Consider the following 14,741-nt stretch of genomic DNA (forward strand, 5'->3'; position numbering starts at 1 on the left):
TTATCAATTTTTTACGCGTTTTTATATCCTACATAATAAACTATTTCCTATCTTCAGACAATGAAAATATTCTATAATCTCGTATGGCCCATCACAAATTAATATTTGTATGTATAATGAGATCAAGGTATTTTCCCCCCAAAGATATCCAGTGTCCCAGACAGACTGGAAAACATAATTACTGGGCACGATGTAGAGCACTGAGAAGGACCTTGCCTCAGTAGTGAAGAATAATGAGCCATGTGCTAATTGCTGTTCTTCTCCTACCCAACAAACACCTAAAAGAGAGATCCAAAAGGATCAGATTGTTTCCAAATAACTGCATCCTAGAAAAAAAGCTCAAGAATATTTGTAAGAATACCGAAATATCTAGCACCCAATAATGTCTCTTATCCAATCAAAGATTCCAGAAACGCAAAAGCAGGAAAATTTGAACCATGATGCTGAGAAAAGTCTATCAATCGACATCATTTAGATGTCTAAATGTCTAAATGACATCTATCATTTAGAAATGATAGATAAGGACATGAAACCAGCATTATAACTGTATCAAATGGTCAAAAAGCTAAGTACAAATATGAGATATTTAGAGGTAAATCTGGTAAAAGATCTGCAGGAAGGTACACTGAAAATGACAAACACTGCCCAGAGAAATTAAAGAAGACCTACATAAATGAAGAGCTACAGCTTGTTCATGAAAACTCAGTAACATGACATTTAAATTCCCCTCAAATGGATGTATAAATTCAAATAATTCAAATCAAAACATAAGTAGGCTCTTTTGTAGAAACTGATGAGCTAATTCTAAAATTCATATGGAAATGTAAAGTACCTGTAAGGGCCAAACAACTTTGGAAAAGAACAAGCTGGAAGGCTAATTCTTTCTTACTTTAAGACTTCTTACAAAGCTACAGTAATCAATACAATGTGGTATTGGCATCAACACAGGACAATTAGTGGAACAGAACAGTGTCCAGAAATAAACCTACATATATGGACAACTGACTTCTGACAAGGCAATTCAGTAGCAAAAGAGGAGTCTTTTCAACAAAAGGTAGAAAACAACTGGATATCCATATGACAAGAAAAGAACATATCTCACAGCATATATAAAATTAACTCAAAATGCAATATGCACTTAAAAGTAAAAACAGAAACTGGAACACCTGAGTGCCTTAGTCAGTTGAGTGTCTGACTCTTAATTTGGGCTCAGGTCATGATCTCACTGTTTCTTGGGTTCGCGCCCCACGTCCAGCTCTGCACTGGCAGCATGGAGACTGCTTGAGATTCTCCCTCTCCCTCTGCCCCTCCCCTAATCTCTCTCAAAGTAAATACATAAACTTATAAAAAAAAAAAAAAAAAGGAAAACCAAAAACTATCAAAATCAAAAAGAAAACATATCAGCAATATTTTTGTGACCTTAGGTTAACCAAATATTTCTTAAATATGACACAAAAAAATTCATTAAAAAAATTACTAAACTGGATTTCAAAATTAAAAGGCTTCTTCTATCCAAAAGACACTATTAACAGAATAAAAGGACAAGCAAATATTTGCAAAAGCATGTATCTGATAAAGGGCTTGTATCTGGAATATATATTTTAAAAGAACTTTTAAAACTTAAGAGAAAGAATTAGGAAAATGCTTCATCACAGTCACAGAATAAGATGCATGAATGGCAAGAAAAAAAGGCACATAAAAGATATGCAACATCATTAGTCACTAGGGAAGTTCAAATGAAAACCTACTTCACATTCATTAGAATGACTACAATTAAGAAGACTGACCACATCAAGTGCTGGTGTAGAAGTAAAGGCACTGAAATTCTCATACACTGTTAGTGGAAATGTAAAGTGGTACCAGCATTTTGGAAAAGTCTAGCACTTTCTTAAAAAGTTAAACACACACCTATCATATGATCCAATCAACCCATGCCTCGGTATTTACTCAAAAGAAAAGTGTATGTTTAGACAAAAACTTGTATCCACACATATCATAGCAACCCTATTTGTAATGCCCCCAAATGAAACAATCCCTGTGTCCATCATCAGGTGAATGGATAAACGAATTATGGTGTAACATAAAAGAGAATCCTGCTCAGCAATTTTTAAAAAAGGAACTGATTAGTGCACAACATGAAGAAGTACACTGAACAAAAAGCCAGACAAAAAAAGAGCACATACTCTATAATCCCATTTATATAAAATTCTAGAAAACGCACACTAGTCTAAAATGGCAGAAAGCATTTCAGTAGTTGCCTGGAGTGGGAGGGGGGAGATTATAGAGAGACTCAAAGAAACTTCTGGATGCGATATGCTCATTATCTTCATTGTTGTGATGATCTCATAGGTATATACATTATGTTGAAACTTACCAAATAGAATACTTTAACATGTATAGTTTATTGGACATTGACTATAACTTAACAAAACTACTTAAAAAAGGAACCATATATAACCAATCAGGCTTTGAAAAGCAAAGGGGAAAGTGAAAAAGACTACTGTTGAACTATAGTTCAGCACACACTTAATGATTTCCACTGTACAATATCCAAAGTGTCACACAACGTTAGTGTTTGAGATCTTGAATCTTGTTTCAATCTATCATCCCAATTTTGTACTTGAGAAAACTGAGGTCCATAAAGCAAACTCCCTCATCACAAGAGCCTTGATGCATTTATCTTTATGTTCCCACCACAATCATTAATTACTAGTTCTATAACTTACTAGCTACAAAAGGGGAAAAGACCATGCCTGACCTCCTAAATTCAGCACTCTTTATATTACACTGCCTGGCCTCTTAAAATAACTGGGTCCTTTTAGAATTATGAGACACATTTTATCATGTATAAAAATGTTGATTTAAGATACACCCTACTAAAGATCTTCAACTAAAATGTTTAATATTTTTATTAATCAAATGGTTTGTGAAACACATTTTATAACGGATCAAAACAGAGCCTTTTCCTAATTATAGTCAAACATGTCATAACTACTTTATTACATAAACATGTATTAAGGTCCTTTACAGTCAATAAATAGGTTAAAATTTTCAGCTAATGGGAGCAACCTGACCTAGACTTTTCAAATAATGAATTGCCCACATACAAAATAACTTTAGTATAATGAGAGAAAACGTGTGATTTAGTAAATAAGTGTTATAAATATATTAAGTCTTTACTCTGTTAATGGCTCACAAATTTTTTTTTATTTTTTTTAACATTTATTTATTTTTGAGACAGAGACAGAGCATGAACGGGGGAGGATCAGAGAGAGAGGGAGACACAGAATCTGAAGCAGGCTCCAGGTTCTGAACTGTCAGCACAGAGCCCAAAGCGGGGCTCGAACCCACGAGCCGTGACATCGTGACCTGAGCCGACGTCGGACGCTTAACCGACTGAGCCACCCAGGCGCCCCAATGGCTCACAAATTTTAGAGAGCCTCAGAATCACCTGGGTGGTTTGTTAAAAAGGTGAACACTACCGTAAGAGCAAGTTTTACAATAAACCACTATAAGGAAATTGAGGATGAGAAAAAACAATACAGTGTGCTCCAATGGAAAAATGGACTTTGTTGGGCACACCCTGCCTTGGTATCTGATTCTAGTCTCCTATTGACTTTGAGCTATTTTATAACTCCAAGTAACTTGTTGATAACTGATTGTCATAGGTAACTGAGAGCCAAATACATTATTCTTGTCTACATTCTGTCTAGGAGAGGTTCAGTTTACTCCTCCAAACAGAAAAGGCCAATTTCCTGTCCATTTGTAAATTCATGTCAATGTTCCCTTATATCATACGAGTCTTAATTTCTCTGACCTCTCCTTTAAATTGGTTATAACACCTGCCTCGTTCCCTCTTCATTATGATTTAAATATATCTTCATATGTGTTCAAGACATAGAAAACTCATTGTTGTACATCATATAAGAGTGATGATTTTATCTTTTTTTGAAACTTAGAGTTGTATAGTACATATGCTAATACAGGGGTCTTTTTCAGAGCAGCATCTAGAGCAGTAGCAGAAGCAGCACCTGAAAAATTGTTAGAAATGTACATTCTAGGCCACATTCAGGCCTACTAAATAAGAAAATCTGGGAAGAAGGGCCAACAATCTGTTCTTTTTTTTTTTTTAATGTTTATTTATTTATTTTTGAGAAAGATTGAGAGAGAGAGCACAGGAAGACGACACAAGAACAGAGAGAGAGAGAGAGAGAGAGAGAGAGAGAGAGAGAGAGAGAATCCCAAGCAGGCCCCACACTGTCATTGCAGAGCCCAAAGCAGAGATCAAAATCCACGAATCGTGACATCATGACCTGAGACAAAACCAAGAGTCAGACCCTTAGCCAACTAAGCCACCCAGGTGCCCCATAAGCCAGCAATATTTCCTAGCAAGTCTTCTAGGTGATTTGGATGCAAGCTAAAATTTGAAAACTCGGACTAAAAGATTCCTTAAAATTGAGATAACCATTGTTTGGGGGTTATATTTATCTTGATTCTTTCCCCTTGTAAAGTCAAAGGGATCACCATATTTAATCATTAGTTTTTACAAAGAAGTAAATAACCTAAAACATGCAATGCAAATTTAAAAGTACTGAACAGCTAAGCACAGAAAATACCTGCCTAAATCAGGAGTTATGCAATATTGGAAATATGGGTTCATACCCCAGCACCCAAGGGGGTGGGGGTGGAGAGGCAGAGTGTCAATCACTCTAAGATGTTAGGATAAGGAAAAGTACATGGATTTGAGTTACAACTATTCTACTTTACACCTAAAGAATGGTTTCCTGTCAACATATATTTTGACCCGTAATTTCCTATTTTCATTTTTTAAAGTCTTTTTTTTAAAGAGCAGTTTTAGGTTTACAACAAAATTGAGAAGACAGTATTCAGATTGCCCATAAACCCCCTGCCCCCACACATGCATAGCCTCCCCCATTATCAACATCACTCACCAGAATGGTAAATTTTTTACCAAGGATGAACCTACACATAATGATCACTCAAAGTCCATAGTTTACCTTACTTACTCTTGGAATATGATGGATGTGGACAAATGCAGAATCCCACAGACACATCATATCATAGAGTATTTTCACTGCCCTAAAAATTCTGTGTTCTCTCCGTTCACCTCGCTCCTCTCCCCTCATTTTTTTATAAAATAGAATTTTCTCAGGGTAGCTCGGTCGGCTAAGCGTCCGACTTCAGTTCAGGTCATGATCTCACAGCTTGTGAGTTTGAGCCCCGCATTGGGCTCTGTGCTGACAGCTCAGAGCCTGGAGCCTGCTCTGGATTCTGTGTCTCCCCCTGTCTCTGCCCCTCCCAGGCTCATGTCTCAGAAAAATAAATGAACATTAAAAAAAAGTTTTTTAAAATTCATAAAATATGAGTTTCTCATTTAACTTTTCCACTGTTTACAACAAAGGTTAAGAAAATGTAACAAATAATTACCCACATAATTCAGATACTTAAATCCCGTTTTTATATTCAATAGGAATTATTTAGCCTGGCTTTCTAATCTGATAAGATCTGCTAAAAATGGGCTCATCTCTCCAATTCACTACTTAAATACACACCATTCAGAAACATTAAAAAAAAATTTACAAAACTGAGGTAGCCTCTTATCCAGCAATGTTTAAAAAAACTAGATAAGTTTCTTCTTAAACAGCTAAATTACAAACATCTAAAATAAATACTAGAATATGAAAAGATATGAAGGTCCTATAATCAAATTATAAAGGGACTCTAATATTCTTGATTTTTATTTGTTTGTTTTAACTGAGCTATTTTCCTCCAGAATTACTACATACACATTTGAGTTATATCTACATATTCCCAACATCTGCTTCTAACAAAATTTTCTGGCATTTTAGTTCTTTTTTTTTTTTTTTTAATTTTTTTTTTCAACGTTTATTTATTTTTGGGACAGAGAGAGACAGAGCATGAACAGGGGAGGGGCAGAGAGAGGGAGACATAGAATCGGAAACAGGCTCCAGGCTCTGAGCCATCAGCCCAGAGCCTGACGCGGGGCTCGAACTCACGGACCGCGAGATCGTGACCTGGCTGAAGCCGGACGCTTAACCGACTGCGCCACCCAGGCGCCCCACTGGCATTTTAGTTCTTATGAAGACCAAATATCAGAAGGTAAGAATCCCATCTGGAAATACACAGATGACAAATTCCTAGGCTTTTTGCCCGCAAGTGTCAAGAGTAATGAACCTCTGACCCACCTGAAGTATTTACTGTTAGCAATTTTTTAAATCCAACACGCAAAAACTTATACATGTAAGGATGGGTTTCCTCACCTTTAAGCTAAAATATTAAATAATTTAGAATATAAGAGAGCTGTACTTCAAGAGACAATTAATATTTTACAAGAGTAAACCTAGCACTCTGAATAACAACACAAAGGTATGTAATAAGAAGCAATTGGTAAAAAGGTAGCAAATAAGTCAAAAGGGAAAAAAGTTATCCTAAACATGTTTTCAGAAGGTAAGGGCATTATTTGAGAATTTAAAAATGGTTCATACATAAGTGGTATGAGTTTTATTGTGTGAAACATTTTTACATGACCCATGTTGCTATGGTAATTCCATACATATCCCTTTTGCTGATTATAAAATATAGCATTTAGAAAAGATATGTAAATGTCACGCTTTAGGATAAGGATGAATATAAAGGGTAAGATATGTATGTTCACTAGTATAAATAATGCTACAAAGAATATTCTTCTTTTGGATTATTTACATAGTATAAATAGACGACTGCCAGCTCAAAGGATAGGAACCTGTCTTCATTTTTACTGGAGAAAATATCTCTTCTCCTGTTCTCATACTTAATACAAAAAGAGTATTACTGTTTCTATAGCTAAGATACGATTTTCTTAATAAGTTTTAATTTCCAAATCCTCAACTATTTTTATAGTTTTACTGAATTTACAATTTTTTAAAAAAAATTTTTTTAACATTTTTATTTACTTTGGAGAGACAGAGAGAGAGAGAGAGAGAGAGAGAGAGAGAGAGTGCATGAGCAGGGGAGGAGCAGAGAGAGAGGGAGACACAGAATCTGAAAGCAGGCTCCAGGCTCTGAGCTGTCAGCACAGAGCCCAATACAGGGCTCGAACCCACGGACTGCAAGATCATGACCTGAGCTGAAGTCGGGCGCTTGTTAGCTGACTAAGCCACCCAGGTGCTCCTACAATTTTTTAAACAAAGTGAAATCCTATTGCTCTGCTGAATAAAATGAGCTATTTTATTTAACACAAACAGCAGAGGCACAGTCAGATCTAGGTTTAAAAGAGAAAAAAATTCAAAATTCAAAATTCCTTACTTTATCAACTACATGATACTGTCTTCTGGTTGATATCTTATCAAGTTCTACCCATTTGCAGATATTTTACTTATACAACTAAATCTCACTGGCTTCTCAGTTTGAAGTCACCAAGGAACCAGACTATTAATGCCAGTTATTATAATTCATGGATAAAAGGAAGGTGGCTCAAGTGATATCCAGCCAAGAAAACAACTCAAAGTCAAAGGCTGATGCTCAAACCCTACTGGTCATCTTACATCTGGCTGGAAAGTAACTGATACTTTTAGTAACTGATACATATAATTAAAAATACTTTTTAATTATATGTAATTAAAGATTACATATAAGGCAATGCAATTTCTAGAAAGACAAATCAGAATTATCTAAAACTAGAAGCATTAGCTCATTTTAAATTGAAGTATGTTTGACACACAATGTTATATTAGTTTCAGATGTACAACACAGTGATTCAACAATTCTATACATTATGCAAAGTTCACATAAGTGTAGTTGCCACCTGTCACTATACAATGTTATTACAGTATTATTGACTATATTCTCTAGGCTGTACTTTTCATCCTCATGACTTATTTCTTTTATAACTGGAAGTCCATACCTTTCCCTCATCTATTTCAATCCTCCCCCACCTCCTCCCTTCTAGCAACCACCAGTTTGTATTTATAAATCTGGTCCATTATTTAACTTGTGTAGTGTGTGTTCATTTGTTTTGGTTTTTAGATTCCACATGTAAGTGAACCATATGGTATTTGTCTTTCTCTGTCTTATTTCACTTAGCATGATACCCTCTACGTCCATCAGTGTTGTCACAAATGACCAGATATCATGCTTTTTTATGGCTTTTTATTCTTTTTAATATCCCATTGTGTGTGTGTGTGTGTGTGTGTGTGTGTACCGCATCTTCTTTATCCATACATCTATCAATGGGTGCTTGGGTTGTAGAAACCTCAGCTTTTTAAAGGTATGCATTCTAGGGGTGTCTGGGTGGCTCTGTTGGTTGAGCGTCTGACCTCAGCTCAGGTCATGATCTCGCACTTTGTGAGTTCTAGCCCCACGTCAGGCTCTGAGCTGACAGCTTGAAGCCTGGAGCTTGCTTTGAATTCTGCGTCTTCCCCTCCCTTTCTCACGCTCTCTCTCTCTCATATGAAGAGAGATCATATAAAGAACATATTTTTAAAGATCATTTTCTTTCGGGGATTTTCTTGCTTTGTGTGACAAATAATTTCCTTTTCTGTTGAGTATTTTCTTTTTTTATAATTAAAAAAAATGTTTAATGTTTATTTATTTTTGAGAGAGACAGAGCATAAATGAGGGAGGGGCAGAGACAGAGAGGGAGACATAGAATCTGAAACAGTCTCCAGGCTCTGAGCTGTCAGCACAGAGCCTGACATGGGGCTTGAACTCGGGAATGGTGAGATCATGACCTGAGTTGGAGTTGGATGCTTAACCGAGTGTCCCTATAATTTTTTTAAGGTTTATTTTTGAGACACACACTCACAGAACGCTAGAGGGAGAGGGGCAGGGAGAGGGGCAGAGAGAGGGAGACACAGAATCTGAAGCAGGCTCCAGGCTCTGAGCTGTCAGCAGAGAGCTGGATGGCGGGGCTCGAACCCACAAACCAAGAGATCATAACCTGAGCTGACGGCGGATGCTTAACCAACTGAGCTACCCAAGGCACCCCTTCTGTTTATCACTTTCACATAAAATCCTGTTAGGTGGTTTACCATGGTTAACATATTTGTAATTATATGTATATACATGTGTTTATATATTCTAATGTGGACACCTTTTCTGCTTTTAATATTTTCCATAGCAGACATGAAGTAAAACTGAGGTTGTTACAAATGGTAGCTATTATAGAAGAGGATTTCTCATGAATGAGAGTGTTTCCCTATACTCTTCTTTTATATATGAAATGGGATCATAAAATTTTCCTATTTTCCAATTTAATTCTACTATATGTGGATGTCTATGAGAAAGTTTTGAGAAAAATAATATTAAATAAGATTTAGCAGGTGGGGGAGGGGAAGGGATAGCCCTTTTTAAGTTTTCAATGGAAGAGGGACTATAAAATCTTTAAAAAAAACTTTTTTTTATGTTCATTTATTTTTGAGAGACAGAGAGAGACAGAGTGTGAGTGGGAGAGGGGCAGAGGGAGAAGGAGACACAAAATCTGAAGCAGGCTCCAGGCTCTAAGCTGTCAGCACAGAGCCTGACGCTGGGCTCGAACTCACAAACAGTGAGATTATGACCTGAGCTGAAGTTGGACCCTTAACTGGACTGAGCCACCCAGTTGCCCCTGGAATTTTTTGAAGCTGTGGAAACTGACTTGAGGTCAACAGATAAAAAATACAACAGGAAAAATAGGTAGATAGAGAGGAAAGTAATAACCTTTTTGTAGTTGAGTAATATTGGATATGTTACATAGGTTCTTTCAAGTTTGTGCCCTGCCTTTACCACTACTGTCACTCTCTTTTTAGTTAAAGCTGTTGTTCCATTGCTCAAGTTCTAAAAGGACCTGGTCTGTTTTCTCTTGCTTCTCCAATATTTCATGTTTACCTACCTGATTTCATTCTCTCTTCCAGTAAAATACTAAAATTATTGTCACAGGTGGATTAAAATATTATTCACAGAAGGGATTCATGGTTCTGACTTTTGTATAGAATGTATACTTTTCTTTTACTTTATTTTTATTGCTTGTCACGTTTATATTTATTTTTGGGAGAACATATTTTTTTTTTTAATTTTTTTTCAACGTTTTTATTTATTTATGGGACAGACAGAGACAGAGCATGAACGGGGGAGGGGCAGAGAGAGAGGGAGACACAGAATCGGAAACAGGCTCCAGGCTCCGAACCATCAGCCCAGAGCCTGACGCGGGGCTCGAACTCACGGACCTTGAGATCGTGACCTGGCTGAAGTCGGACGCTTAACCGACTGCGCCACCCAGGCGCCCCGGGAGAACATATTTTTAAAGATCATATATGGCACTGGATGGCTCAGTGCCTTAAGTGTGGGACTTCGGCTCAGGTCATGATCTATCTGTTCTCAGGCTCGAGCCCCGCATCAGGCTCTCTGCTGTCAGCAAGGAGCCCGCTTTGGATCCTGTCCCCCGCCTTCTCTGCCCCTTCCCCATTTGTTCTCTCTCTCTCTCTCTCTCTCAAAAATAAAAATATTTTTTAATAGCATAAGTTTTTTTAAAAAGTGCACATTAGAGCTCCTGCCTCAGAGGCCATCTAGAGAGGAGAGTACCCCCGACCTGACAAATAGGATCAGAATTCTGGGACCAAAAACCTCAGCTTCTAGCTGACATTTTCCTTCTTGCAACTGTACACAAATAAGGCGAGTAAAACTATGAGCAGGCAACCGTCTTCCATCATTCTCTCTCAGAGCTCCATGGCAATTTATATGTGTCTATTTTCTCTTCCACTACACAGCAATCTCCTCCGAGCTAGAGACAGCCTTTGTTTCCTCACCTCAGAATATGAGGTGATTAGTTCAGGGCCTGACACACAGCTGCCACTCAGTAAGATCAGTTGCATGAATAAATAACTTTGTCCGAAGTGTTTCTTAAATTATCTGATGGTGAAGATTACTTCCATAGGATCGGTAAACTTCTAGCAAACATTTAATACTTCTACCACCTTTCTCATAAGAACCGGAAACAAAAAAGTTATTTTTACGTACACTGTCACAGTTCAACAGATCAGCTAGGCCAGGATTATTCCAGTAGACAAGACATGACCCAGTAACGGGTTATGAAATCAACTTAGTTCACGTACAGTATGTTTTTCAAAAATTAATTAGAATGAAAATATTCTAACATACTGCATGGTGCGAAGATTAAATATTTCACAAAACTTTTATATATATATGTTATATATATAAACTTTTATCACCAATCATATATTGTAACTGTTAACACTTATACACATACATACATATATATATTTTATATATAAACTTTATATGTATTAGTATATATATCACCTATCATATACTATAACTTTCAACACTATATGCACACATACAACAGTTGCATACATGCACGCAACATACATATACACACACAGAAATGTGTGAGATGGTGCACCAGGTTAGAACATTGAATGAACTCTTACTATGAGTTATGAGTTGTGGTCAAATTTTTTGAAAATACGCTGATCTAAACAATTACACCAGTGGCTCTTCACAAGTATTAATTTTCAGATCTAATACTTCAATCTTCACTGGTAGGTACTAAAAGGTCTTCCACAGCCAAAAGATAATAATTTTTACACTGTCAACCAGTATAAATTACACCCAACTACTACTGTCTTCCTGTTATTAGATAATTGAGAGTTATGACTACATAACAACAAGCTAGAATTTGGCTTCCCCTATGTTAAATGACTGGCCATAGGATATGGACGAGAGCTGCACAATTACCATTCAAAACAAAACTGAGTGATGACCCTCACCCTTCCACCTAAGACACAACCGAATTTTATATTTCCTCTGTAGACAATTAAGAGGTAACAACTATACATGGTTCGGTGAGTATTTAGGAAGGCTCCATGAGATGACCTTGATAATAACAGATTACAAGTAACTGCAAGTCAACTGAAAACAGCTTTCTAACAAAAATTTTTTAAGACATTATCTTTAGGTAACCTAAAATTACTGTCAACCCTATGTATCCACTTGCTAAATAGCATTTAACATCAGTGCTTATTATCTTCAGTGAAAACATAAGGGTGACACACTCAAACCACACATCCCATTGAGAGACCTCCGACAGAATTCACATGAGACAGCACTGATTCGTGGCCATGGCGTCCTACAAACACTTGGTGATGGAGACATATAGAATATGCCTGGCCATTATTAAATGGGAATTAATGCAATTTATGGCTGAAAAACTTAAAAAAAAAAAAAAGTAAGAGATTTGACTTAGGAAATAGGAGTTTACTCAAATAAGCAAATTCTAATAGTAAAAGAATTGTTTTTTCCTGCAGAAATTTTCCAGAAAGCTCCATAAACTTAACATAACTCAAATTCTATCATTACAAATTTTGATGTTTTAGAGGAACCCCTCCCTACTCTCAACACCTAAGTCAAATGTATACTGAAAAATGAATTAGTCTAGAATTTATAGAAATTTTAGAATTCAACTGAAAAGTTGAAATAGTACTCAGAATACTGACACTGGGCCATGATTTCCCTGTAAATATGTGCATTTCAGACAGAAGTACTCAGCATACATTCACTGAATTAAAATGAGTAAAAAAGACCTAGACAGAAAAAATATTGAGGAGTAAAGTGGCAATGTAGGATTTTTAAGCAACTTCTGAGAAAAGGAGTAAATGTATAAGAAAAATACTATTCCCACCTAAACTTATTTATCAGTAAATAAGAAATTTACTGAAAGGAGAGCCCATAACATTTATTCATTCTTTCAAGGATTTATTCTTTCAACAGCTAGTAACATGCCATACAAAAATCTAGTCTATTTTATAATACAACTTGATTTAAAACATACAGGCTCTTTATCTACTAGATAGCCACAGTTTGTCTTTTTGGCACAATTCAATCTCAGGTAAGCTAGAGCTCTATAAGAAACCATTTTATTGGCCAAGATCAAGGCTGTAACCCAGAGGTCTAGGTGATCTTGGCCAAACACCCACCCTTCCCTACCCCTCCACATTCTGTGGCTTTGCATCACAATCTACTTAGAAGACAATCAAGCTGAACACATCCTGCCCTGTGTTCCACTTCACATCAATCACCCTTACAAGAATCCCAAGGAACCCGGCTGTTCTTCTCCACCTGGTCTCTCATCCCCATGATGCACTCTGTATTGCCAGATTTTGTCCCTTCCTCCATTTTTCCTCAGCTCCTGAAATGCTGCCTCTGTGCCCTCTGGAATTTACTGTCAATTGTCTGTATATCTGGCTTTCGTTTCTTTCCTTTAAACTCTCTCCTGAACCCACCTCACTCAGGCTTCTGTCTCCATCTCACATGAAAAGGACTTGTCTTCAATGTTGCTCAATCAGTGGTCAGTTCTTGTATTAGTTGAACCATACATAACATTTAACAGAACTGATCATCCCCTTTTTCTTAAAACATTGTTTAACTTGGTACTGACTATCCTGGTTCTTCTCGAAGTTCACTGGCTACTCTTCTTTGTCTTATCTACTGATTCCTCATCTACCCAATCCCTCAGTTTTGGAGTGCGCCAGGCTCATACTTTGGACCTCTTTTTTTTATATCCACTCTCTAGTGAAAACTGCCAAATTTCTATCTTCAACCCAGACTTCTTCCCTGAACTGCCTATTGAATATCTCAATTCCAATGCTTAACAAGTAGCTCAACTTTAATACATAATAACAATTCTTGATCTACACCAGTACCTCCAAACCCCCATCTCCTGCTGTCTTTCTCAAAGTAAGGAAAGGCAACTACATACTTCTGCTTGCTTAAGCCAAAATCTCTGCTGATGATATCCTTGAAACTCATACACACCACAGCCAATCTGTTAGCCAAATGGGATCTACCTTCACAATGTATCCAGACATGCTATATATTTACTTATCGGTTACTGTTTTCTCTCTGTACTCCCAGCAAGAATATAAGCTACACATGGGAAGGAATCATATCTGTTTTGGTCACTGCAGTATTCCCAGTACTTAGAATTGAACATGACACATGGTAGACACTCAGTAAATACATGTGAAATAATGGAATGAATGAGAGGTTCCATATCTTCAAGTCCACTCAAGACAACAGCAATCCCATCAAGGTAAAACATTCCTTAAGGCTGACTTAAAAGAGCCTTAATCATTGTTTCACAGAACCCCTTTCATTGAATACATACATATACATCAACATGACCAGTCAAAACGAAATATGGATTAAGAATAAAACATGTTGTTTGTGGGGCGCCTGGGTGGCGCAGTCGGTTGAGCGTCCGACTTCAGCCAGGACATGATCTCGCGGTCCGTGAGTTCGAGCCCCGCGTCGGGCTCTGGGCTGACGGCTCAGAGCCTGGAGCCTGTTTCCGATTCTGTGTCTCCCTCTCTCTCTGCCCCTCGCCCGTTCATGCTCTGTCTCTCTCTGTCCCAAAAATAAATAAACGTTGAAAAAAAAAAAAAAACATGTTGTTTGTAATAGAGATAATTTATTATGCATGGCTCACTAAAGTTCAAATCATTACAATCCAACATAATAAACAATACTATAATAATATTTCATATAATTTTACGTCACTGATAATTTAGTGAGTATTTCAGTTTTTTGCCCTGGACAACACCAAACATCACCATCCTTGCCAGATAACAGATAATTTCCCAAACAAGCTTTCTATCATAAGACCTCACCTTGCCCCTCCCCCCATTCATGCTCTGTCTCTCTCTGTCCCAAAAATAAATAAACGT

General features: G+C 37.0%; 1 protein-coding gene and 1 long non-coding RNA gene across 18 annotated transcripts in view; both read right to left on the bottom strand.

Moving 5' to 3' along the window:
• PPP1R9A (protein phosphatase 1 regulatory subunit 9A) overlaps nt 1-14,741 on the bottom strand; it is a 323,453-nt gene that overhangs the window by 246,679 nt on the left and 62,033 nt on the right. The gene's annotated exons all lie outside the window — the stretch shown is intronic.
• The window catches only part of LOC121028722 (uncharacterized), a 19,014-nt gene continuing 5,859 nt past the window's right edge, over nt 1,587-14,741 (bottom strand). Inside the window, exon 3 of the long non-coding RNA XR_005789403.1 lies at nt 1,587-2,119. This is a non-coding gene — a long non-coding RNA (uncharacterized LOC121028722). The remainder of the gene's footprint in view (nt 2,120-14,741) is intronic.

The sequence above is a fragment of the Herpailurus yagouaroundi genome, unplaced genomic scaffold, assembly GCF_014898765.1.
Source record: "Herpailurus yagouaroundi ecotype Mexico unplaced genomic scaffold, PumYag 100, whole genome shotgun sequence".
Taxonomy (NCBI): Eukaryota; Metazoa; Chordata; class Mammalia; order Carnivora; family Felidae; genus Herpailurus; species Herpailurus yagouaroundi.